At 41.6% G+C, this 25,887-nt stretch overlaps 1 long non-coding RNA gene across 1 annotated transcript; it reads left to right on the forward strand.

Moving 5' to 3' along the window:
* The first annotated feature begins 779 nt into the window (after positions 1-779).
* Positions 780-13,620, forward strand: LOC128324275 (uncharacterized). Its single transcript, XR_008306761.1, has 3 exons — positions 780-937; positions 12,202-12,250; positions 13,286-13,620. It is a non-coding gene; the product is annotated as an uncharacterized LOC128324275 (long non-coding RNA).
* The last annotated feature ends 12,267 nt before the right edge of the window (positions 13,621-25,887 follow it).

The raw sequence follows: 25,887 nt of genomic DNA on the forward strand, positions 1-25,887 counted from the left end.
AAATTCAGAGTAAGTTTAAAGAGAATTTCCAGGTCAAGAAATTACGGAGTTTTATCCAGAATCATGAACAGTTGAAGACTGATAATTGGGTCCACTGGATTCTAACATGACAGAGAAACCTCCCATTGTGGAGGCCACAATTGTTATATTGAGCTCTCATCATTTACTCTTCATTCTGAATGTCTCACAAACCTTTTGCTTTGCTTCAGAACAGGAGATGAGACAGCAAGCTTGGTATGTGTAGAACCCTCCAAAGGCAAGGCCTGTAGCTAAGGCTTCCAAGATCAGAGAAATGTTTTCTGTGTTAGAGAGCAGCTAAGAAATCTCCTGTAATAGCAGCTCTTCTACATAAAGGGACTACACTACTGCTACACCATCCCCCTGAGCTTGAAACACTTGGTTTGGAGTCTACACTATTTGGCTACATATATACTACCATTACTGGGAAATTTGGGGGGCTGAAGACTTCCAATATTCTTTCTTCCTTAACACTGTTCAGCTGGAAAAAGATGAGAAACCTGAAAAATTGCCTCCAATAGACAGAGGATTCATGGATAATGGAAAATGAGTCCTAACACCATACTGATGACCAAATTTAATCAGACCTAATTCAGTAAGCATTAACAATTACTGTATCGGTGACAATTGGCAGCAGCTCCAGTCTTATCAATCACCTTTTAAAGCCCAAGGAATCCCTCCAGGTGGGATTCCTAAGGGAGGGGCTTTAGAATGGGGCAGAGAGTGGCAGTTAAACTGACTTCCTTTTAGCTCTGAGTGTTTGATAGGGACAGATGGGGCTAGAGAGAGGATCTGGACTTTTAAAAAGCTTTTGACAAGAGTTCCTTATCAAAGACTCTTGAGAAAACTTAGCAGTCATGGGATAAGGTGACACATACATGTGTGGATTGATAATTGGTTGAAGGAGATGAAAGAGAGGGTAGGTATCAATTGAGCAATTTCACAATGGAAGTAAGTAAGAAGTGGGGTCCCCCAGGGATCTGTACTGGGACCAGTGCTTTTTAACTTGTTCATAAATGATCTAGAAGTTGGGGTAAGCAGTGAGGTGGCCAAATTTGCAGATGACGCCAAACTATTTAGGGTAGTGAAATCCAAAAGAGATTGTGAGGATTTCAAAAGGAGCTCCAAACTGAGGGAATGGGCAACAAAATGGCAAATGAGGTTCATTGTTCAAAAGTGCAAAGTGATGCACATTGGGACGAAAAAACCCCAGCTTCACATATATGCTGTTGGGATCTGAGCTGTACCGGTGGCTGACCAGGAGTGGGATCTTGGGGTCGTGGTGTACAACTCGTTGAAAGAGTCAATTCAATTTGCGGCAGCTGTGAAAAAGGTCAATTCCATGCTAGGGATCATTAGGAAGGGGGAAATAAAACTGCTGACATTATAATGCCCTTATATAAAACTATGGTGTGGCCACATTTGGAGTACTGCATGCAGGTCTGGCCACCATATCTTAAGAAGGACATTGTAGAAATGAAAAAAATACAGAAAAGGGCAAACAAGATGATTAGGGGCCAAGAGCACTTTCTTTATGAGGAAAGGCTGTAACATCTGGGACTTTTAAGGAAAAAATACGACTGAAGGGAGACATGATAGAGGTCTATAAAATAATGCATGGTGTGGAGAAAGTGGATAGAGGGAAAATTTTCTCCCTCTCTCATAACACTAGAACCAGGGGTCATAGGAACATAGGAAACTGCCATATACTGAGTCAGACTATTGGTCTATCTAGCTCAGTATTGTCTTCACAGACTGGCAGCGGCTTCTCCAAGGTTGCAGGCAGGAATCTCTCTCAGCCCTATCTTGAAGAAGCCAGGGAGGGAACTTGGAACCTTCTGCTCTTCCCAGAGCGGCTTCATCCCCTGAGGGGAATATCTTTCAGTGCTCACACATCAAGTATCCCATTCATATGCAACCAGGGCAGACCCTGCTTAGCTATGGGGACAAGTCATGGTTGCTACCACAAGACCAGCTCTCCTCTCATGGGGGTCATCCCATGAAACTGAAGGTTGGGAAATTTAGGACTGACAAAAGGAAATTTTTTTTTCACACAACACATCATCAACCTATGGAATTCTCTGTCACAAGATATGGTGACACCCAACAGCCTGGGTGAATTTAAGAGGGGTTTAGATAAATTCATGGAAGACAGATCTATCAATGTCTACTAGTCTGAGGGTTATAGGCGACCTCCAGCCTCAGAGGCAAGATGCTTCTAAATACCAGTCGTAGGGGAGTAGCACTCGGGCATACCCTCAGCTCTTGACTGTGGGCTTCCCCTGGTGGGTCACTGTCTGAAACAGGATGCTGGACTCAATAGGCCTTGGCCTGATCCAGCAGGACTTTTCTTATGTTCTTATCTCTAGAGAGATAGGGTCTGTTTTGGAACTGGTGAGGTTCCAGAGAGGGGCTGGGTAGGACAGGATCTGTGTCTATAGGTGATAGGCAATACAACTGTGGCTACCTCAGTCATATTGTTTATCTCTCTGTCCACGTACACTGTGTAGAACATCTGCTGGTGGGTGAAATCTGAGTATCACATATCTTACATTGTACCATATATACACTGTAGCCAAGCCTTGTTGTTGTTATAGAAACCATTATAAGTATGGAGCCCTGCTTTGGCAAAGTGCAACCTTTAAGTTGCTTGTACATAAACTTGTTTTTGTTTCATTTAAAAGTTCATCCTGTGACAGTGCATTATACTTTCTCCTCACCCCTCAACTACGTTACTAGGGGTTGTCAGGATAAAAACCCAAGCAGGAAGAGCTTGGTGGTGTCAGCAAAAGCTAGATAAAGGGCAGTAGAGATAAATACATATTTCTCAGTAATATTGGTCCACATAAGTATAAGGTTGTTAACCTCTCTGGTTTGGGGCACAGACACCTCCCCCCACCCACTAGCAGTATCCCAGACTGATGAGTAAGGAGCTGTTCATCACAATATCACACTCAACAACAGATACAATTAGAATTATTAAAGAATAAACCATATACACATCAGAATAATAAAGTAATGAAAAATGAAATATCTCCTATGGTGGTTTTCTCACTTCTACTAAAGCACACAGTTGGCTTTACATACCATTGTGATAATTATAATCTTAATGCTGGAGATAATTTGCTTCATTATCAAAGGACACAGTACATGGAAGTTGCATGGATGAAACTGAGGTGCCAAGACATGATCTGGACATACGAATATGAAAGACATTCGAAAGACATGAAAATACGAAAGACATGAAAGAATAACTTTTCTGTAGGAAATTTCCTGTTTTCTTCCTCTTATAACTATAATTTCATTCTCTGTCATTTGCCTATGAAACCACCTTGTTTTGAGTACAGCTGAAATTCTGCCAATAGCTTTTTGACCCCCAAAAGATCTGTGAACAAAAAAAAATGCCATTAATTGTTCCAGTGAACACACAGACAGAAAATACAAGAATTATGTACTCTTATTTTAATGAGTTACCAGATAGGATACCAGACAGTACCATCTGTACCTTGAATAATGAAAGTTTAAAACTTTTTCATTGCCAAAGTGGGAGTCAATAATATCCTATGAGAATATCCACAAATGATAACTGTATAGATATGAATATAGTATCCCATGGTTACCCACTAAACCTAATGGGATATGATTGTTAATTGTGTAAGTGTCCTGACTTTATTTTGTTGATTGAGTATAGTGAAATAAGTAAGTTAATTACTATGGAATGATGTAACCACTATTCTCAATATAAAGATTTTCTAGACCATTATGAACTTATATACACAATGAGGTTATTCACACACGCATGCAAAACCGGGCTGAGAGAGCACGCCCAGCAATGCCAACACGGTAATCTGCGGGGAAGGTAGGTTTAACTCGCCTTCCCCGCAGACCACCATCTAGCCCTTCTCAATGATCATTAGAAAAGGCTCAATATATTTTAAAGACACTCTGAGAATTAATGTATACTCCATAAGAATCCTGGTTGGCAAGGTAGACCTCTGCATTATTCACCAGCTATGCTGAATATGGAAGCTTTGTCAATTATCTCAACAATACTATGTTCAAATATCCCATTTGGAGAGAACAGTTGCATAAAGGGGGCAGTGGGACTACACCTGCTAGTTAAAGACCCCCCATACCAATGCAATTGGTGGCCACACCACTCAAGAATCCCCACATTTGGGTTTTTCTGAGCAGGGCAACACCAAATGTGGAGAGGCTTCACTGAACACGGAGAAAGTGATGGAGAACCCTGGAATACCTGTGACTCTTTCCATAAAGAATAGAGCTGGTCTTGTGGTAGCAAGCATGACTTGTCCCCTTAGCTAAGCAGGGTCCACCCTGGTTGCATATTAAAGGGACACAAGAAGTGTGAACACTGCAAGATATTCCCCTTAGGGGATGGAGGCATGGAGCCGCTCTGGGAAAAGCATCTAGGTTACAAGTTCTTTACCTGGCATCTCCAAGATAGGGCTGAGAGAGATTCCTGGCTGCAGCCTTGGAGAAGCTGCTGCCAGTCTGTGTAGACAATACTGAGGGAGATGGACCTATGGTCTGACTCAGTATGTGGCAGCTTCCTATGTTCCTATGAATACGAATACGATGAGTATTTATATACCGCTTTTCAACCAAAGTTCCCAAAGCGGTTTACATACAGAACTTAATTAATTAACTAATTAAATGGTGGCCTGTCCTCAAAGGGCTCACAGTCTAAGAAACATAAGAAAGACACCAGCAACAACCACTGGAGGGATGCTGTGCTGGGGATAGAAAGGGTCAGTTGCTCTCCCCCTGCTAAATAAAGAGAATCACCTCTTTTAAAAGGTGCCTCTTTGCTCAGTTAGCAGGGGCTAGGAGAGGAAGACCCTCTGCGTTCAGTGCTGTCCTCCTCAGAGAAACATGGTCCAACATGATGTGCAGTGCTACAGTGCCACTGTACACCACACTGTGGCTGTTGTGGGTTCATTTTTCCCGTTCCAGTGAAAGGGAAGAACTGATGCAGTGCACAGTGGTCCCGAACTGCTGTGCATCTTGTCAGCCACTGAATGCAACAGAATGATGTTAGCCACTGAATTGCTTGTGGGGCTTGGCCTTCAGGCACAGTAGTTTGTAGCTATTACGGTTCTGCTGCTCCCCTCACATAATTGCTCTCCATGAAAGGAATAACACCTGAACAGGTTTAAGTGAGTTTAATTTGTGTGTGTGTGGGGATTATATTCATATGGGTCACTTTCCTCTCTCGTTTACCACCACTACCATCTCCTCCACCTCTCTTTTTTCTGATATCATCTTGTCCTCACAATTAACTTCCATGAAAAAGAATTACTGGCCAGTAAGAAAAATCAACATTCTTTTATCACATCTCAGACCCTGATCAGGCATAGTACTGAGGCAAACCCATAGCAATATGAGCTGACACTGTCTCCATGGAAAATTAATGCACCTGAGGTAACTTGAGGCAAAATGAACAGACTCTCTGTGGTGCTATATCTGTGATGGCTCATCTGCACATGCAACTCACCTCTTTTTTTATTGTTTTTCAACAAAATAAGAGAAATAAACAAGAAACATAGAAAAGGAAGATAAAAGTAATTTTAAAGTTAGCAGTTCTTAGACATCTCATAATTGCATACATCAATCAGGAAGTCCAGCAGCCCTCTCTTCTCCACCTTCCAAAAAACACCCACTCACACAAATCTGCCCTTGCCAGGAATTATATAAAAAAAGAAACATACCAACAAAGGAAAAAAACAAAAACACAGAAATACCTCTTTAATTAGCCATGTATTCTAGAAAGAAAAGCCAAATCTTGGATGAGGGTGTTGACCCAGTGCTAAATTGTAAATTATGAAAGGCTCCCAGGTAGAAATAAATGTTTCATCTGAAGTATTCCGTAAATAAGTAGTAACCTTAGCCATAGAAGCATATTCCCATAATCTTAACAACCACTCATCTACTGTCGGGATTATTTGTTGTCTCCATTTAGCCACATATAAGATCCTGGCTGCAGTAATCATATACAAAGACAGCTCTGAATACTTAGTAGGAATATAGGATTTAGTTATGTTTAACAACAACAACAAAAACCTCTAGAAAGTAAGGGAAATTTACGTTTAAAATTTCTTGCATCTTATGGTGAATTTTTTTCCAGAATTGTTGCGCTTTGCTACATGTCCACCACAGATGATAAAATGTCCCTTCATGGCTCTTACACTTCCAACAATCTTCAGAGTAATTACTATCTATTTTTGCAATCACCATGGGAGTAATATACCATCTAAAATACATTTTGTACCAATTTTCCCTTAAAATGCTATTTGCTGTAAATTTAATAGTCACCTTCCATTGGTATTCCCATTGCTGCATATCAATTGTTCTGTTTAAATTTTGCATCCACTTGATCTTACAGTCTTTTACCTGTTCTGTTTCTGAGTCATATTTCAATAGCAACTTATATATCAATCCCAGTAAATGATCACTATTTATTTATTTATTTATTTTTACATTTTATATCCTGCTCTTCCTCCAAGGAGCCCAGAGCGGTGTACTACATACTTAGATTTCTCCTCACAACAACCCTGTGAAGTAGGTTAGGCTAATTAATACTTCAAATTCTGTTAAATCTCTACGTTTGCCATCTTATCTCTGTATTTCTTTCTGCACTATAGTAGGGGTATGCAATTTGGATTTTTGGTGTTTCGATTTGGATACTAATTGAAACACCCCCAATTTGTTTTTGGGTCCAATTTTGACCCATCCAAATCACCCCAGATTCGATTTGGATCTGAATTAATCCAAATCTGAATTGATTTGGATCAAAAAATGGGTCCCAGGGCCAAAAGTGTGGAGTGGGTTGGTAGTGCCTAATGGTTGAGGCTACCACCCAAATTGCAGAGGAATCGGGCAAAGGGCTGATTTTTGGTGAATTGTTGAAGTTTTAGTGTCTTTGGGGCAGATTTGGGGCATAAAGTGGGATCTGGGGAGGAAGAGTGGGGTGGGGTGGTAGTGCCTAATGGGTGGAAGTTACCACCCAAATTTCAGGGGGATCAGGCAAAGGGATGATTTTTTGTGAATTGTTGAAGTTTATGCATCCTCAAGGTTTTCCCCCATAAGGTATAGTTGAGGTGTATTGCTTAACATTGGGGGGGAAGGGTTGCCTAGAGCGGTGTGGGGTTGGTGGTAGTGCCCAAGGGGGGAAAGGAAGCTACCAGGATTTTTTCAAAAGGTTTGAGCAGAGGGCTGATTTTTGGTGATTTGTTGAAATTTATGCATTTTTAAGGTTTTTCTCCATGAGGAATCATGTAGGTATCAGCAGCCCTGTAACTGTGATTGGGGGGCACTGGGGTGGCCCAGAGTGAGTGGCGGTGTAGTGAACAGAGGGTGCCAGCCACCCCCATGGGTTTCTAACCCATGGGATACAGGGTTCTGTTGTTTCTGAGATTCTCTGATAGCAAATGAGAGTAGATTCATGGTTTGTATTGAAAATCTCATTTGCTACCAGAGAATCTACACTCAGAACTTCAACAATTATCCAAAAACCATCCCTTTGCCCAATTCCTCTGCAATTTGAGTAGTAGCCTCCACCCATTGGGCACTACCACCCCACCCTACTCTTCTGTCCCGGATCCCACTTTATGCCCCATATCTGCCCCAAAGTCACTAAAACTTCAACAGTTCACCAAAATTCAGCCCTTTGCCCAATTCCTCTGCAATCACCACAGAAATTTGTAATCCACATTCAGCAGAGAAATTGGTCTGTATGATTATGGTCTGGTTGGATCCTTCCCTTCCTTATGAATAAGAGAAATGAATGCTTCTTGCCAAGAAGTGGATAACGTATGACAATGTAATATTTCATTCATCACTTGGGACAATGGGCTGATTACTATTTCTTGACTTGTATAAACCACTGAAAATCCATCTGGGCCTGGAGTATTAGGCCTCAGATGCTGTGTTACCTCTTTTGTTTCTTCCTCTGAAATTGGTTTATTCAGCCATTCAGTGAACTCTGAAATTTGTAAGTCCTCTAAATACTGTGAGACCTTCTCAAGATCCAGCATTTCCTTTCTGTATAATCTGGTATAGTGTTCCGTAAATTGGTTTATCCTCTTAATCATATTTGAGACAAAATTTTCCCCATTCCATATTGAAGTGATAGTTCTCTTCTCCTGCTCTTTTCTCAATTGGTACACCAATAGTTTTTCAGGCTTATTACCTTTTTGTCTTGCAAAAGTTATGTTCCTGTATGTCTCTTTTGTCTCTATAAGATCTATTTGTTTCCAGAGCTCTTTTATGCTTTGCCATATATCTGTCAAGGGATTCACCTTATGAGTCATTTCTAATCTGTTCAACTCATTCAATAAGGACTCCTTCTGTTGCTGCTGAACTTTCTTCTGCCTTGAAGCCATTGAGATGAGCAAACCTCTCATGCAGGCTTTACTGGATTCCCATACTGAGAATAATGAAACATCAGGTGTCATATTTCTCTGGAAGAAGCTTTTTAGTTGGTGTTGACATTTAAACTTAACCTCTTCCTACAGTAATAGAAGACTATTCAGTCTCCATCTTCTTGGACCAGTAGGTTCCCCATTAAACCTAATGATCAATGGATTATGATCCGCATACGTTAATGGTGCAACCTCCACTTCAATCAGTCTCGATAATGCAGATTTTGAAGTCAAACACACATCAGTCCTCGAATAAGTTTGATGTTGTTGTGTGGGGGGGGGGAGGTATAGCCCTTCACCAAGGGATGTTTATATCACCATACATCTTCTAAAGACAGGAGCGCCATATAATCAAACATATTTCTTGGCAATTTACCAGAATTCTTCTTGTGTCCTCCTGTTTTATCAAGAACCGGCGAGAAAACTGCATTACAATCTTCCATCACTAAAATTTCTCCTTCATCTATCTCAAGCAGTGACTGAAAAAAATTGCTAATAAAATCCAGTTTTATTGTCATTTAGAGCATAAATTAAAGCAATTGAGATGTTTTGTTGTTGTTGGATTTGGAACCTCAGTATAATATATCTGCCAGCTTTATCTTGAGTTTGTTCTTCCAAGATCCATGACAAATTCTTGATATAAATCGCCACCCCATTTTTTTGTTCTTATCCCCGGTGGCTACATAACTTTGGCCAAGAAATTTACAGTCCAGTAAATTGTCATTACTTGTCTTAATGTGAGTTTCTTGAAAGCAAATTATGTCTGCTTTTTCTTTTTTCAATTTCAAAAAGATTTTTTCCCTTTAAACTGGCTATTCAAGCCATTAACATTGACATTGAATATTTTTAATTCACCCATCATTCCAAGTAATTAATAATTTTGACCTATTCTTTGTCTTTCTTTCTAGAAGGCCGAAGCTTGATCCTGTTTCAGGTCTTCAGATTGGTCAGATTGACCCCCCTCTGGAATTTTATCTGGCACAGTCGAAGTATTTGTCACATTCAGAGAAACAAGTAGACACTTTGCATCCTGAGTCGTATATATCTGTGCCTACCCTCGATCCATAAAAACTTAAAAAGCTACTGCTTATCTATATTTAATCCCTCGTTCCTGAAGAACGGCTGTCAAAAATTTTAATTCATGATGTTTTCTTAAAATATCAGCAGGAACATGCACCTTAAAGATTGCTTCCTTGATCCTTTTATTTGCAAATTTTATCATTATATCTCTTGGGAAATTCTTTTCTTGAGCATATCTAGAATTCACCCTATAGATCTCTCTGATCTCAAGGGAGTCTTCTGGATTAAGATCCAAAAACTGTAAAAGGAGAATTAAATCTCCTTTTCCAAATTCTCCTTTCCCACCTCTTCGCTCACACCGCAGAGTTTCAAATTACAGGAACGAAATTGAAATTCTAAAATCTGAACTTGATGGGCAAGTCTTTTACATTCTAATTCTCGTGCAGTCTTCTCAGTTATCAATTCCTTCTGGGTCTCTGCCTTCATATCTGAACGTTGGTCGTGACTGACTATTTTCTTTTCTACCATGCCAAATCTGGATTTCACTTCCAACTGAAAGGAGTCTAGTTTCTGCTCAGTTCACTGAGTAGTATTCTCAATCTTCTCAGTCGCACTGTGTAATTCCATGGCAATTATATCTCAAGGAACTTGCAAGCCTTCTTGTTGATTTTGACCTTCGGCACCTTCAGTGTAATCTCTCGTCATCTCCTTTCCCTGTCTTTTTTTTACCCATTTTCCTGGTATATGAAACAGGTACACTTCTGCTCAAATATTTTCTCATTAAAAGAGAAGATACCCAAAAGACTCAATGGTAAAAGCTAATTTCACTGGGAATTTACAGAAACAGTATAAAAAATGATAACCTCTAAATTATATTAAATTGTCACTATTCCAATATTGGTAACAACCAAGGTAATCAAATGCTAATACTAAGAAGGTATAAACAGAAAAAAAAATATTTATACAAGAATTCTACATTAAATTCTCTAATTTATTAATTTTCCCCAAATTAAAAAAAAATTCAACTCATTATATATCATATCCCAAAAAGCCTTTGCCTTCCTGCATGACCACCACATATGAAAAAAGTTCCTTCACATTGTCCACATTTCCAACATTTATTTGAAAATTTTTAATACATTAATGTTAATTTTTTCGGTGTCAAATACCACCTATACATTATCTTATAATAATTTTCTTTTAAAGTATAACATGCAGTGAACTTTAAATCAGTTTCCCCTAATTTTTCCCTAAGAAGCCAGAATCCTTCCTGCTGGGAATAACTCAAGGAGAGTTCTCCAGAAGAAATGTAACATTTTTATGTATGCAACCACGGCGGCTAGAATAGTATATGTGCAGAAATGGAAAGACAATAAAAAGCCCTCAGAAGAAGACTGGTTGATAAGAATTTTGGAATATGCTGAGATGCCAAAACTTACAGCATTTATAAGGGATGAAAATTTGGAATGTTTCAAAGAAGATTGGGAACTATTTTTAGTTTACTTAAAGAACTATTTTTCTAATATGGACCTTCCAGCAGGCTTTAAAATATAGTAAAATCGAGTAGCAATGTGGAGTATGTATGTTTTGAATTATTATAGCAATGGTTTATATGTATAGTTAACATGAATCGTGCAGACAGGTAAGTGGGAAGTCAATATTTACTTAATCAAATAAATGAATGTAGTTGTATTGTAAAGTTATTGTAAAAGCCAATAAAATTTTAAAATGCAAAAATAAATAAATAAAAATCTCCAAATTTAAAAGACGAGGTTTCATAGAAGCTTTGATGCAATTGGATAAGAATTCTCAGAAATTTCTCTGCCCAATTAAAGAAAAAAGAAGAAAAAGAAAAGAAAAAGAGCTATCTGGAGATAATTCCAAATGTCAATCAGTTATATGCAACATAAAACACAAAATGGAATGGGATCAAATCAGAGGCTAGGCCTAAAGATTTTACCTTCATTCCAAGACCTTTCTTCAATGTTCAGCCCAGATATTCACTCCTCGCAAAGATAATCTTCAAGATCCCCCTCATGGATATTCCAGCCAACAGAAAGAAAAGAAAAAAGGAGTGGGGGGGGGGAATCCAATATTCAGAAGCATTCAGGAGTATAGGGTCCTCAAAGAGAGAGTGATCTCCAAACTCCCTCTTATGGCAACCACTTGTTACAAAAATATTCCAGCCATGTATGTAAAAAAACCACATTAAAAACAAAAACAAATACCAAGCAAAGAAGTTCCGGATGTGAAAAATTAACACTCCACCATTCAATCAGACAGGAGATGCCTGCACATTTTAGCAAAACTGTTTACTAAAATAGTTCCAGTGGTTAACAAGCTCAAACATTCAAAGCCAAAAACTTCATTTAGTAATTTATAATCCACCGCAACCTTCAACTCAACAAGCCAATGTCAAACTCTGCCATGCTTTTCTAGCTGCATTCCTCTTTTTTAATCCAAAGATTTGCCCGTTTGTAATCCACTCATCAAATCTCGAAGTTATTATTATTTTACACAGTCAGACAGGTGTTATTGACTTATTATTGACTTATTATTATTATTATTATTATTATTATTATTATTATTATTTTTTTTTATTTTATTTTAAAAGATAGGATATAATCACTCCACAAAGTACAACAAACAAGAGGGAGGAGATATTCCCACCAAGACTTGATTTATTCCCAGTTAATTAGTTTAATGTTCTCTTTCCCAGAGTTGCAGCCGAGTATGGAATTTAGCCAAGCAGTAAAACCGTAAATCACGTGAGTAGTTTCTAACAGATTCTGATAGTCTAAAGTCTTTATTTAGTTCAATTTGATAGTCTGTATTTGGTTCCTTCAGGGAATGTCCAAAAACAAAACTTTCAAAGACAGGACATTTGTTTCCTTATTAAAAAGAAAGTAAAAAATTAAAATGGGGTGAGTCCAAAAGAAAAAGAAAAATGAAAGGCTTTGAACCTTAAACTCTATGTTCTGGTTAAGTCCAGAATGATGAAAAAGAGTAAGAATTGGAGTCATGAGTTAATTAGCAGTTAAGTTTTAAAAGTTCTAAAGAGTTCTAAACTTACAACGGCAGCCTCTGTATATACTTCCACAGCTTGAGATCACCAATGGTAGTGTGGAGCATAGTTGCCTCCTCCGAGTTTGCTATGAGAGCCCCCGGAATCTTCAAAGATATCCCAAGTATCTCAAAAAGCAGCCCCCAGCATTTAGGCATCTCAGCGCTCCTCTTCTGTGACCTAGACTTACTGTCTTAGGTCAAAAATAGAGCTGTGGGAGGAGAAGCAGCCAAAGCTACTTTAGTTGCATGGTGCCATTGCTGTCTCCCTGCTACTCATCTCTTGATGTTGCAGTCATCCAATGATGAACATGTACACATGAATCAGCTCTTAGCTGCAATGAAATGAACTTCTGTTTACAACACAGGAGGTAAAATGGCCCCATTGGATACAGCCGCTCATCATCCCAAGTGAGTTTATTTTCAGCTGCTTTTCACCCTCTATCGCACACGGCTGCCTGATAGTAGCTTTTGCAGTTAATTGTTTACAAGAGAAGAAAAGCAATTGGGATGAGGTTTGGGGAAATGTGTATCTGTAGCATGAAGGCATCTTTAAAAAGAAAATCTAGGGGAAAGTCTTCAGTGATTTGTTAGACTCACTGCAACTGCCCTGTTGTGTCACTAGCTATTGGAAATATTTTGAAGCTATTCATTTTTAAACCTTTGAAATAAACGTTTCTGGACTTTAATGAAAAGTAAAACCCTTTTATTCTCTTTCGGTCTCTTTCTCTCAATGTCAGCTCCTCAGATGGACTTGCTTGAAAGAGTTTCCTATCTGAAAGATGTCACGTGTAGCATTGACAGGCAGCTATTCAGAGGATGGCAGACAGCCAATAAATCACTCAGTGGCACTTCCTTGTCCTCCCAGGCATGTCTTACAAAATCTACCATTTCTGTCTTCAAACAGCATGCGTCAATGTCAAGGAGTTTATGTTCCCTTTAAACTTCTGTACTTATTTCTGCTCAACATGCCCCTCCCCAAAACAACAACTCTTCTGTCTCTGTATGTGTATAGAAACTAATTCAATTTCCCCCCTTTCCTTTTTAAAGCTTGAATAAAGGAATCCCATACACATTTCTGAGGAGATATGAATGCCACTTCCTTTTATAATAGGTTCCTGAAATATTGGGGTGTACAGGATTCAGAAGATGTCATTCTAGTGCTATCAAAACAGTTTTAGTGGAGCAAGATACAACATTATTATTATGTTTTACACATCACACCCATGTGAACATCTATTTAGATGTTCTTGTGAGACAGCAGCAAAGGAGAACACATTCAGATTCTTTGAGATAGCATGCACTTTATAACAAGTGAAGAGTGTGAGGTATTCAATAGGGCTTTACTTTGAAATGAGATGGGTGGGTAAAGCTGAGCAAAGAGCAGTTCTTTGAAGAGACAACCAATATTAACACCTATGTTATTCATTACACAAATGGGGGAAAATAGACTTCACCAGAACTCCCTAAATTTTCCAGGCATGCAAACCCATAACATAGACAAGGAAGTGTTTACTGTCTATTGTCCTGTTAATTCAGACTGCTTCTCAGCAGAGTATGCTGTTCCTTACTTTGGCTCCCAGAGTTGGAGTGGGTGGGGTTGTGGCCAGTCTCATGCAGAGGCAGGGAACCTACAGTAATCCATCATGTCACATGTTATGTGACCAATTTGCAGGGAGCTGCCTTATGAGCCATCTCTGTCCTGGTCTCTTTAATTGCAGTGTCTGCTCTGCATCTAACCACCCACTCATTATTCAGTGAGGCTATTCTCACGGTTGGCTTAAATTGGGCTAGGGGAGCCTAGCCCGATTTTAGCAGACCGTGAGAACCACCGGGCTCGCAGGTGAGCTCAGTTGCCTCACATCGGGTAACCCGCTTTTGCAGCCCTCCCCTTAGCGAGTGCTCCACTAACTGGGGTTTCTGGATCGTGTGTTGCCATGGCGTGGCTCCATGCCACAGCAACTCACGAGGAGACCCCCAACTGGGAGGCTAAAAATCATCCTCCTGGCTCGAGGGTCTCTCCAGCATGCAAAAAGCAGGATGCCGCTGAGTACCAGTTGCAGGGGAGTAACAGCAGGAGAGAGGGCATGCCCTAAATTCCTGCCTGTGGCTTCCAGCATCTGGTGGACCACTGTGCGAAACATGATGCTGGACTAGATGGGCCTTGGGCCTGCTCCAGTAGGGCTGCTCTTCTGTTCTTATGCTCTGCGCACTCACGCAGAGCATGCTGGAATGTCTGGGGGCCATGTGGCCCCCGTTCCCTGCAACCCCCACCGGCTCCATGATGGAGGAGAATTCCATGGAATAGCCACTCAGGGTTTTGTGTTCCAGGAAGGTCTTGAATTGAATCCCTTTGGGAATTTGTTCAGCTCACCCACTCAGAGCTTTGGTGATGGGGAGTTAGTGATCTTTTCCCTGTGGAAAGGGAAATGCCAGATGTACAAGCTGGTTTCAGAAAAGGCCAAGGAACAACTCTCTGCCCCTTTACCAGTAAAGGGCCAATAGGTCTTTGAGCCGGTTCCGAACTGGCTAGCCCGGTTTGGCAAAACTTCGAACCAAACCAGGTCAAGTTGGGTCGAGGTCAAGCCTTTAAACCAAACTGTTTCAAGGTTGAACAGGCTTGATTTCAAACTTGCTTGCACACCCCTACTGTTGGGCAAAACAACTGAGTTTAGAAGCTGTTAGCAGTCCTATGATGGCTCCAACCTCTTCAGAACCACACAGTTTACTGTGTTGAAGGAGGATTGCCCAGATGTGCTTGCTTCATTGACTACAGAAAAGCCTTCAATTGCATTGACCATGTAAAGTTGTGGAATATCTTTAGGAAAAAGGTAGAACATCTCATTGTTCTAATGGGAAACCTATAAACAGAAGCCACAGTCTAGACAGAACGTGGTGAAACAGACTGGTTCCTGATGGGCAAAGGAGTAAGACAAGGCTGTATACTTTCTCCTTATTTATTCAGCTTATATGCTGAACATATACTGAGAGAAGCTGGACTGGAAGAAGATGAGCATGGTTTTAAAATTAGAGGAAGAAACATCAATAACCTGTGCTACGCTGATGACACCACTCTGATAACTGAGAATGCAGATGATCTGCAAGCTCTAGTAATGAAAGGAGCACAGGGGGAAAATGGGACTACGAATAAATGTAACAAAGACTAAACTAATGACAACAGTTACAGCAACCAGCCTCAGAATAGATAATGAACTGAAGACACTGAAGTGGTGGACAGCTTCTGCCTTTTAGGATCGACCATCAACAGTAAAGGATCCAGCAGTCAAGGAATACGCCGAAGACTAGCACTTGGTACGGTTGCAATGAAGGTCTTGGAAAGGATATTTAGATGTTGTGACGTGTCCATACCTACAAAGATTAAGACAATTGTTTTTCCCGTGACACTCTATGGATGCAAAAGCTGGACTTTGAAGAAGCAAGATAGAAAATATATTGTCGCCTTTGAACTTCGATACTGGAGAAGACTTTTGAGGACACCATGGACAGCCAGGAAAACAAACAAATGGGTCCTATAACAAATCAATCTACAACTTTCACTCGAGGCACAAATGACCAGGCTCAAACTGTCATACTTTGGACACATTATGTGAAGACTCAGCTCCCTTGAGAAGTCTATAATGCTGGGAAAATTTGAAGGAAAGAGAGGTAGGGGACGATCAGCAGCAAGGTGGAGGGACTCGATTACGGCAGCAATGAATGCACCACTGAGAGACCTTAAAGGCCAAGTTGAAGACAGATCATCCCGGAAAGAATCTATCTATATGGTCATTAAGAGTTGAAACCAACTTGATGGCACTTAATCAATCAATCAATCAATCAATCAATCAGGGATGTGCACAAAACTGGCTAGTCCAGTTCAGCTCGAATCTGAGCTGATTTTGAGCAGACCCAGCCACACTCATTTTTGGTTCTGGTTGAACCAGGCCTGGTCCAGTTTGACTACTGAACCAGTTTGAATCTCTACTAGTTTAAGGGGAATCTGGTGATGATTCCCCTTTACCAGTAAAGGGGGGAGCAGGAGACTTCCCTAAAGGTAGAGCGGGTGAGAGGGGATAATGTACTACTCACAAATTCTATCCATGGTGGCCTGGGGGGGTGGTGGCTACCCCCACCCCTGTTAGCCTTCCCCAGAGCAGCCCGGGCCACCAGTAGACCAGTTTTGGCCTCTGCACATGCACAGGGGCCATTTTAGTGACTTCCACACAGGCACAGAGGCCATTTATGTGACTGCGCAAGAGCAATTTCATCTGTGTTGACCACTCCAACATGGATGGAAGTTGTGGGTAGTAAATTACTCACTTCCCACACACTCTACTTTTAGGGAAGCCCCCCCTGCCCCCCTTAACTGGTCAAGGGGAATCCTCTCCTCCCCTCATGCAAATGGTCTCTGCACATTCACAGAGACCATTAAAATGACCATTAAAATGAACCCTGTATGTGTGCAGAGGACCAAACTGGACCACTGCCAGCCCAGGTTGCTCTGGGGGAGGCCAGTGGGAGCTGCCACTCCCACTGCTCAACCCCACTGCCAAGAACCCCCTCCCCCCAGTGGCCACTGCCACTGCAGATTAAATTTGTGAATAGTAAATTACTCTCCTTCTTGCCTGCTATAACTTTAGGGAAGCCCCCCGATCCCCTTTTCTGGTAAAGGGGAATCCTTTACCAGTAAAAATCCAAGCCGGCTTGGTTCAAACTGGGTCCGGTTCAGTTTGAACTTGGACTGGCCTTGGCTGGTCTAGTTCGACCATGAATCCGTCGAGCCTGGCTCAAGCCGAGCTATCTTGCACAACACTAGTACAAATATTACTGATGGAGAGAAGCAGATAAGCTGCCTGGATATCATTAGATGCAGAAGGAAAGTCATATTTTGATTCAGAATAGGGTCAGTTTCAGAAATTCTTTCTTTTAACTGTATTTATTTTCCCTGAAGTAAGACGCCTTGATATTTTATTTATATTAAACTGATAAACTCAGACTTGAATGGCTTCTGATCAGCATCAGCTCAATTATAGGGAACCCAAATGTTGATTCCTGGAATCATAAGGAACTGAAGCAGCATCTCAGTAAAATGATTTAAGAATCTAAATTTAAATGGCCTGAAATATAAAATGACTCTCCTGTTGTTCAGACATAGTTTGGCACTAGTTAATTTCATCCTGAACTGAATTTATCACTTTTCTATTCTAATTGGAGCAACAAGCTATATTCCTTAGGGGAAAATACAGAGGATAAATGCCTCTAATTAGCATTGCCACCACATATCATTGTTGCTGCTCCAGACACCTGGCTGTGACACACTGAGGGGAAGGAGAAACGTTGAGCCAGCAGGGACGGTAATGGATGTGATAATTCAAAGATATCAGACGTCACCATGAAGATCTTAGGCAGCTCAGCTCAGATGGAGCAGGACATCTGCATTTTTGGTAACAAAATTGGTTTACTCTGTGTGTGTGTGTGTGTGTGTGTGTGTGTGTGTGTGTGTGTGTGTGTGGCGGGGGGCTGTTTCAAATGATGAGATGAATTTGACACTCAGATGTGCATATGTACACACACACACACACACACACACACACACACACACACACACTCATGCTCTTGCATGAGTAATAATTCATTTCAGCCTTATATGAAAATACAAGAAGAAGAATATAGAACAATAGGAATGGGAAGAGGAGTGGGGAATGTAGTGGAAGTAGGAGCGAAGATAGCAGGCAAGGAGATTAAAATAAGCTTTTGATTTAAACAGGTAAGCTTACTAAGATAAATATCTTTTGCGCATCCTTCAGGTAAATGATGAAGAGCTATCAGGATGAAAATGGAGTTAATTTAAACATAAAATATTGAAAATCTGGTTATTAAATCCACATAAGCATCATAACTCTTGTAAATCACATGCTTTCAAATAACAAGATTTCCATATCTCAATAAATACCTCTACAGCCATATATTATTCCATTGCATGATTCATGCAACATTTTGATGTCCAGATTTTCAAAGTGTTTTTTCCCCTGATGGTGCCCCATTATGAAGACTTTGCCTTTGCTTCAGTTTGGATACTGAGTGATATGCTTGAGAGTATATTTTATTATCCCTTGTAAAATGATTCTTTAAGTAATCAAGGCTTCAAGATCTAATTTCAGTATCATGGCAGCATACCATTTACTAATAGCACATCTTCAAATGAAAGGTTAGATACATTATGTGATTATGAAAGGAATGATTCAAACTTCATTCCCCATGAGAAAAAGCTCACTGAGAAAAGGCATTGGTTTCATGATGACATGTTCTACTGAAGTAAAAACCAGTCAGATGTATTAATCATAGCAAAACTAATCAGAGACATAGAGAGCGGCCAAAGCTCAATGGCAGAGCACATGTGTTGCCACGTGGCTCAATTGCTGCAGTTTCCAGCTGAAAACAGCTCAGCATCACCTATTCTTTGTTGTCTAAAGGGGAAAAGAATGGCAGTGAAGAGCTCCTTTCCTGGTATTTACAATCCCTTACTTGCTATACCTTGCAGTTTGCCACTGAAATTACATTACGCATTACAGAGGGGGGAAATGGCAACTGGTGAGATCAACTGCCGCCATGACTCACAGAAGTGCCCTTTTTCTGCACAGACAAGAATTTAAAGATCTATTAGTACTGTTTGAAAGGCACCCCCAATCTCCAAAATGTTCACCACCACCCCAATTTGGCAGAGTATGTCCTACCCCCCAAACTTTGCCCCTAACCTACTGAAACAAAGCTAAATACATTGGATAACATAATGTGCAGGCTAACGATTCCAGCGTGCTCTTGGTGGGTCCGGATTGCAGAAGAGCCAGAAGGTAGTCCTGATGCTAGAGAGAGCTGGCAGTCACACAGTCTTATCACTGTTTCTCCCATTATCCTGAATAGGAGAAATGGTGGTAACACTGAAGTGTGACTGATGGTTCTCTCTTGCACTGGGGCTGCATTAGGGCTCCACAGGCTGCTTGTGTGGAGTGCCAGGATCAAGGCCGATCTCGGTGCTGCTGTCTGGCCTAACCCTACTTTTTACCCCAGCCTTTAGCCAGGGTTAAGGGCATGAGTGCATCCTTAACACTGGTGCCGGGTTCATGTGTATGTTCAGGCTCCACACAGGCCAAGCATACACAGAGTAAGGCACCTAGAGTGTCCGACTCCCAGGGGAATAACTCAATGTACTACACTCATTGTGCAGTGCATTGTGGGATTCATGGAGGCTGGGAAAATGAGACCCAGCCTCCAGAGATCTGCACTGCATAGAGCAGCGCAGATCGTGTGGGTTTGTGTAGGCTCACCAAAGAGCAGCTCTATTGGTCATCTGGGGGGAAGGTAGGTGAAACCTTACCTTCCCCCTGCCCGCCCTGCCCACCCACAGTTTGGTTATGCTCACAATCTTACTGTCTAATTGATATGCATAGTCTACCTATGACTATGTAGGAATCAAGCTGAATATATGCTATGATCTGGGTGGAATCTATCCACCATTACAACACTTGAAAATCACAATATATAAATCAAACACTAATAGCATATCTTCCCTTAATACCTGCCTGGATGTGGGACAAAAAACTGAAGTTGAATCCAAATAAGACAAGGGTACTGACTGTGGGGGGTTGGGACCCGAGAGATGGTCTAGGTCTGCCTGTTCTGGATGGGGGTTACACTCCCACTGAAAGATCAGATCTGTAGCCTGGACCCCAAGCTCTCCTTGCTTTCTCAGGCTGAGGCAGCGGACAGGAGCACTTTTTATCCGCTTTGGCTGATATGTCAGCTATGACCATTTCTGGAGGTAAATGACCTAAAAACAGTGGTACATATGCCAGTAACCTTTAGTCAACTACTGTAATGTGCTCTACATAGGGCTGCCTTTGTACATAGTCCAGAAACTGCAATGGTAGAGAATGCGGCAACCAGATTGGTCTCCAGGACAACACAAAGCGACCACATAACACCAGTTTCAAAAGAATTGCAATGGCTGCTGATATGTTAACGGGCAAAATACAAAGTGTTGGTTATTACTTATAAATCATGTTGCCAGCCACACACTCAATTTGGTCTTCTGTTCAGATCAGGGGGGTGTTCCGTGGGTGGGGGATCCAGTGGTTTCCCCATTGTCATGGACGGACCACTACTTGGTTAAGGTTGGTATAACGGCGACAACCCAGCCCTGCAGGGGTGATGTACCTATTAGGATGGTCCACCCCAAAAGGCTGCTGGACCCAGTAGGTTTCCAAAAGGCCTTGGAGGGTTTTGAAGTTGGTGAAGCCGGTGATTCTGTCAATGCCCTGGTGGGAACCTGGAATAAGGAACTCACCAGGGCAGCAGACATGATTGCTCCTAAACATCCCTCCATACCTGCTTCAAAAATGGCCTCCTGGTATACTGAGGATCTGCGAGGGCTGAAGCACCTGGGTAGGTGACTGGAACGCAAGTGGAGGAGAACTTGGTTCAAATCTTTCAGGATGCAGCATAGGACCCATTTGAAGGCTTACACAGTAGCGGTGCATGCAGTAAAAAAGGGATTTTGGTCAGCACGCACTGTGTCCACGGGTTCACGTTTGGCAGAGCTATCCCGGGTCATGAGGAATATGATTTCTGCTCCTTCTGCTTCAGATCAGTTCCCAGAGGCGCTCTGCTATGATGCTTTTAGTGGGTTCTTTGTGGACAAAATCTCCTGTATTCGGGCCGACTTGGACTCCACTATTTCTGCAGGGTCTATGAAGGAGGTGTCCAGTGATCCCTCTTAAAGTGTTAGGTTGGATCAGTTTCAATCTGTGACTCCTGAGGATGTGGACAAGCTGCTTCGGGCAGTGCGGCCTACCACTTGTTCTCTGGACCCTTGCCCAACTTGGCTGCTTCGATTTAGCAGAGAGATTGTTGTAGGTGGCCTAGTTAATATAAATGCATCATGGAGGGAGGGTAGGGTGCCTCCATGTTTGAAGGAGGCAATAGTTAGACCTCTTCTTAAGAAGCCTTCCCTGGATCCCTCAGCGATGGATAGTTATAGGCCAATCTCCAATCTCCCTTGGTTGGGCAGGATGATCAAGAGGGTGGTGGCCAACCAGCTCCAGGGGGTTTTGGAGGAAACTGATTATCTAGACCCATTTGAAACTGGCTTTAGAATGGGCTATGGGGTTGATACAGCCTTGGTCAGCTTAGTGGATGACCTTTACCATGGAATCAACAGAAGGAGTATGACTCTGTTGGTTCTCTTGGATTTCTTGGTGGCATTCGATACCATCAAACATGGTATCCTTCTGGGTCGCTTGGGGGAGTTGGGGATAGGAGGCACTGCTTTGCAGTGCTTCTGCTCCTATCTCTTGTGTAGATTCCAGATGGTGGATCTTGGTGAATAGGATCTGTTATATAGAGTCCCCCAGGGCTCCGTTCTGTCACCAATGCTTTTTAATATCTAAATGAAACCTCTGGGTGAGGTCATTAGGAGATTTGGTGCTGGGTGTTATCAGTATGCTGATGACAACCAAATCTACTTCTCTTTTTCATCTGCATCATCAGAAAATGGTGTTCATTCCCTAAATGCCTGTTTACAGGCAGTAATAGGCTGGATGAAGGATAACAAATTGAGGCTGAATCCAAGCAAGACGGAGGTGCTCATTGTAGGGGATCAGAATCTGAGGGATGAGTTAGATCTTCCTGTGCTGGATGGGGTTACACTCCCCTGGAAGGAGCAGCTATGCAGCTTGGGAGTACTACTGGACCCAGGCCTCATACTGTTAATCTCAGGTGGAGGCCATAGCCGGGAGTGCTTTCTGTCAGCTTTAGCTGATTTGACAGCTGCGTCCATTCCTTGAGGAGAACACCCTCAAAACAGTGGTGTACCAGCTGGTAACCTCCAGGCTTGACTACTGCAATGCACTCTACGTGGGGCTGCCTTTGAACATAGTTCGGCAACTTCAGTTAGTTCAAAATGTGGCTGCCAGATTGGTCTCCGGGGCAACTTGGTGAGACCATATTCTGCCTGTTTTGAAACAGTTGCACTGGCTGCCAATATTTTTCCGGGCAAAATACAAAGTGCTGGTTATTGCCTTTAAAGCCCTGAATGGCTTAACCCCATCCAGGGAGAGACTCAGACTTGGCAATTGGCCAGATGGAGGAGTAGGCAAAAGCAACTCAGTCTTTGAGGGATTAAGTCCGAGCTTGTTTTGGCCCATTCAGCCCCAGAAAGCCTCCAGACACTGGGCAAGCACAGAAACGGCATCTCTGGAGTGGCCTGGGGTTGCAATATACAGCTGAGTATCATTGGCATATTGATAGAATCTCATCCCAAACCGAAGGATGACTTGCCCAAGCAGTTTTATGTAGATGTTAAAAAGAAGGGGTGTAAGAACCTAGCCCTGAGGCATTCCACAAAGCAGTGGCCACAGGGCAGAGCCACCAATACACACCAACTGAAAGCACCCACAAATGTGGATTCTCACATTTCCTACCAGAAAATCTACACTCAGACATTGAAAACAACAAACTTTTCAAACATTGAAAAGAACACTTCAGACATTGAAAACAACAAACCCCAGTGCCCCATGAGCTTGTTGTTCTGGGGGTGGTTGGCACCCTATGTGCACTACACCACAACCCACTCTGAGCCACCCTGGTGCCCCCCGCCAAGTGGAGTTATTGGGCTGCTGAAATTCCCCATTATTCCCTATGGGGGAAAAGCTAAAAGATGTGCAAACTTCAGGGGGGGGGGAATAAAAACCACCCATTTCACCAATTTATTTGAAAGCTGGGTGATAGCAGGCACCCATTGGGGCACCACCTGATTCACTCTTCTGCCCCTGAAACCCTCTTTCTGCCTCGAATCTGCCCCAAAGACATGCCAACTTCAAAAATTCTTTAAAAATCACCCCTTTGCCCAATTTCTTTGAAATATGGAGAGTAGCTTTCTTGCACCCATTGGGCACTACCACCCACCACAACCCACTCTGGGCCACCCTGGTGCCCCACCCATGGGGGAGTTATAGCTAAGGCTGATGAAATAACCATTATTCCCTATGGGAATAAGCTTAAAGACACGCCAACTTCAAAAATTCTTTAAATATCACCGCTTTGCCCAATTTATTTTAAATTTGGGTGCTAGCTTCCACTCATTGGGCACTATCACCCAACCCACTCTTTTGCCCCCAGAACCCCTTTTTTGCTCTGAATCGATTCAGATTTGGAAAATTTGGGTGCAAATCAAATCTGGGGTGATTCGGGGGAGGGAGCAAATTCGGACCCAAAGCAAATCAGGGGTGATTCCATTTGGGTACAAATCAAATCTAACAAACCAATCCATGTATATTCCTAGTTATTTTAATAGAATATATGTTTCTGAAAAATAAGTGGTTTTTTAAAAACCCTTGTAACACTGATCTGGCTATTCACTCCTCAGTCTGAGGAGCTCTCAGCTTACCTGTTCCCATCTGATTGCTCTTTGGCTTGGCTACTTGTCTGGTCAGTGTATCTTAAATCTGGTGCCATATACTGTAGTTTAACCTTCCTTCCTTCCTTCCCCATCATATACAAAACAACAACCTGCAGAAGAATGCAAATAACAACCGCCAACAGGCATCCTTAAAACAATCAGCCATACCCATACTCATGTATGTTTGATGCAGTCTTTCTGTCATAAAAGGTAATCAGCCTCTCCCACTTGCCAATAAAAAATGAACTGTAAATTTTGAACAGAGATTAACATGAGAAGGATCGGAGGAAGAAATCTGTGATTCCTTTATAGATAGAACATTGAAATATTTAACAGAAATACCCTCGATAGCACCCATGCGGCAATATAATGTTGATTGTACAATCTGTTTTCACAGGAATCAACTCAAGCTGGGGGCATGTTTGGGAACCTTAGATGAGTAAAGGAGCTCTTTATCAAGAATGTTCAGATTCAGACAAATAACCTCTGAAGTTATGGTCAAATTTAATCATACTATACCAAGGTGCAGATTTTATGTTTGCCAATAGTGATAAATCTTGCCGGATGAAAATGCCCCTCTGTCTAATGCATTATTAGAGGTGTTCCATATGGTGTCCATCTCTCCTCTCTCCCAATATGCACACAAATCATTTGCCTGCATATCATATACTAAGGATTTGCAAGAAGCGAATATTGTTATGAATGGTAATGGGCTTGAAACTTGGAGATTAGTTATACATCTCCAGATATGTGTTCTATATTATAGTAAACTAAATTTGGCCTGCCTCAAGCCCCACTAAAGTCAGGCACCCAACTGATCTAGAGCGCTTTTGGATCACATCCTCTATGAGCTTGTTTGCTTGTTACTTTGCTCATGGAATTACTTTAGCTGCTATATACTGATAAAGTAGTTCCACTTCCACTGCTTTTGGGCTTGTTGTTGTTTTGTTTTGTTTTGAATGCTCAGAGTAAAAATAAGCATGAACCTATTCCTGAGGTCAATTCTGCAGCAGCAAATGAGTTATTTGATAAGGCATACCAATTATTAGTAAAGCACAGTTATCAGAAAACATGACATTAAGGTAGGACTAGAAACACATATATACATTGGAGTGGAGGCTCAAAATCCTGAAACAGCCTCATTTATGCAAATCCAAATCCATACTCATTTAAGGAACAAAGAATAGTGGTCTTTATAATTGCTTTGCAGTGTATTGTTATTGAATAACTGGAACCATAACAACCTCTCCAAACATTGACTCTCCCATGAATTTATTATTAAGACAACAGTGCTCATCACAAACAAATACATGAAATATTAGGTATGTGCTTACTGATGTAGGACAGTTCTTGGGGGATGAAATATGACACTAAGGAAACACACGCACCACAGTCTTCTAAAATCATTTCATCACCATTCTGTCTCTCCAAGGAAATCAGAGGACAGTCTTTCTGCAAGGGGGCCTAGAGATTTGAAAGAGAGAAATCTCAGCATCCTCACCAAACTATAATTCCCAGGATTATTTGGGGTAAACCATGACATTTAAGTCAATAGAAGTTTGTAGTCTAAAGATAGTGCTTCAGGATCACTGCTCCAAGTCAGACAAAGCATCCTACCTACCCAACACTATCCTAAAGAAGTAATTTGAGATAAACGAGATTTGGGGATCTGCCCAGAATATAGTGGAGAGCAGAACCCCTTTAACAGTAGCTGATGTGATAGGACGTTCCTTCCTCCCACCGGTAGGAGTGGCTAGAGTTGGAGGTGCTGTTAAGAGGCTCCAGGTATTAGTGGAGGTTTTGGCTAATGAAACAGGAGAGGCTTTTCACTCTTTGGCAAAGGAATAAAAGAAGATTAGGCAAATGACCCTCCAAAACAGATTGGCT

The sequence above is a fragment of the Hemicordylus capensis genome, chromosome 4 (assembly GCF_027244095.1).
Source record: "Hemicordylus capensis ecotype Gifberg chromosome 4, rHemCap1.1.pri, whole genome shotgun sequence".
NCBI lineage: Eukaryota > Metazoa > Chordata > Lepidosauria > Squamata > Cordylidae > Hemicordylus > Hemicordylus capensis.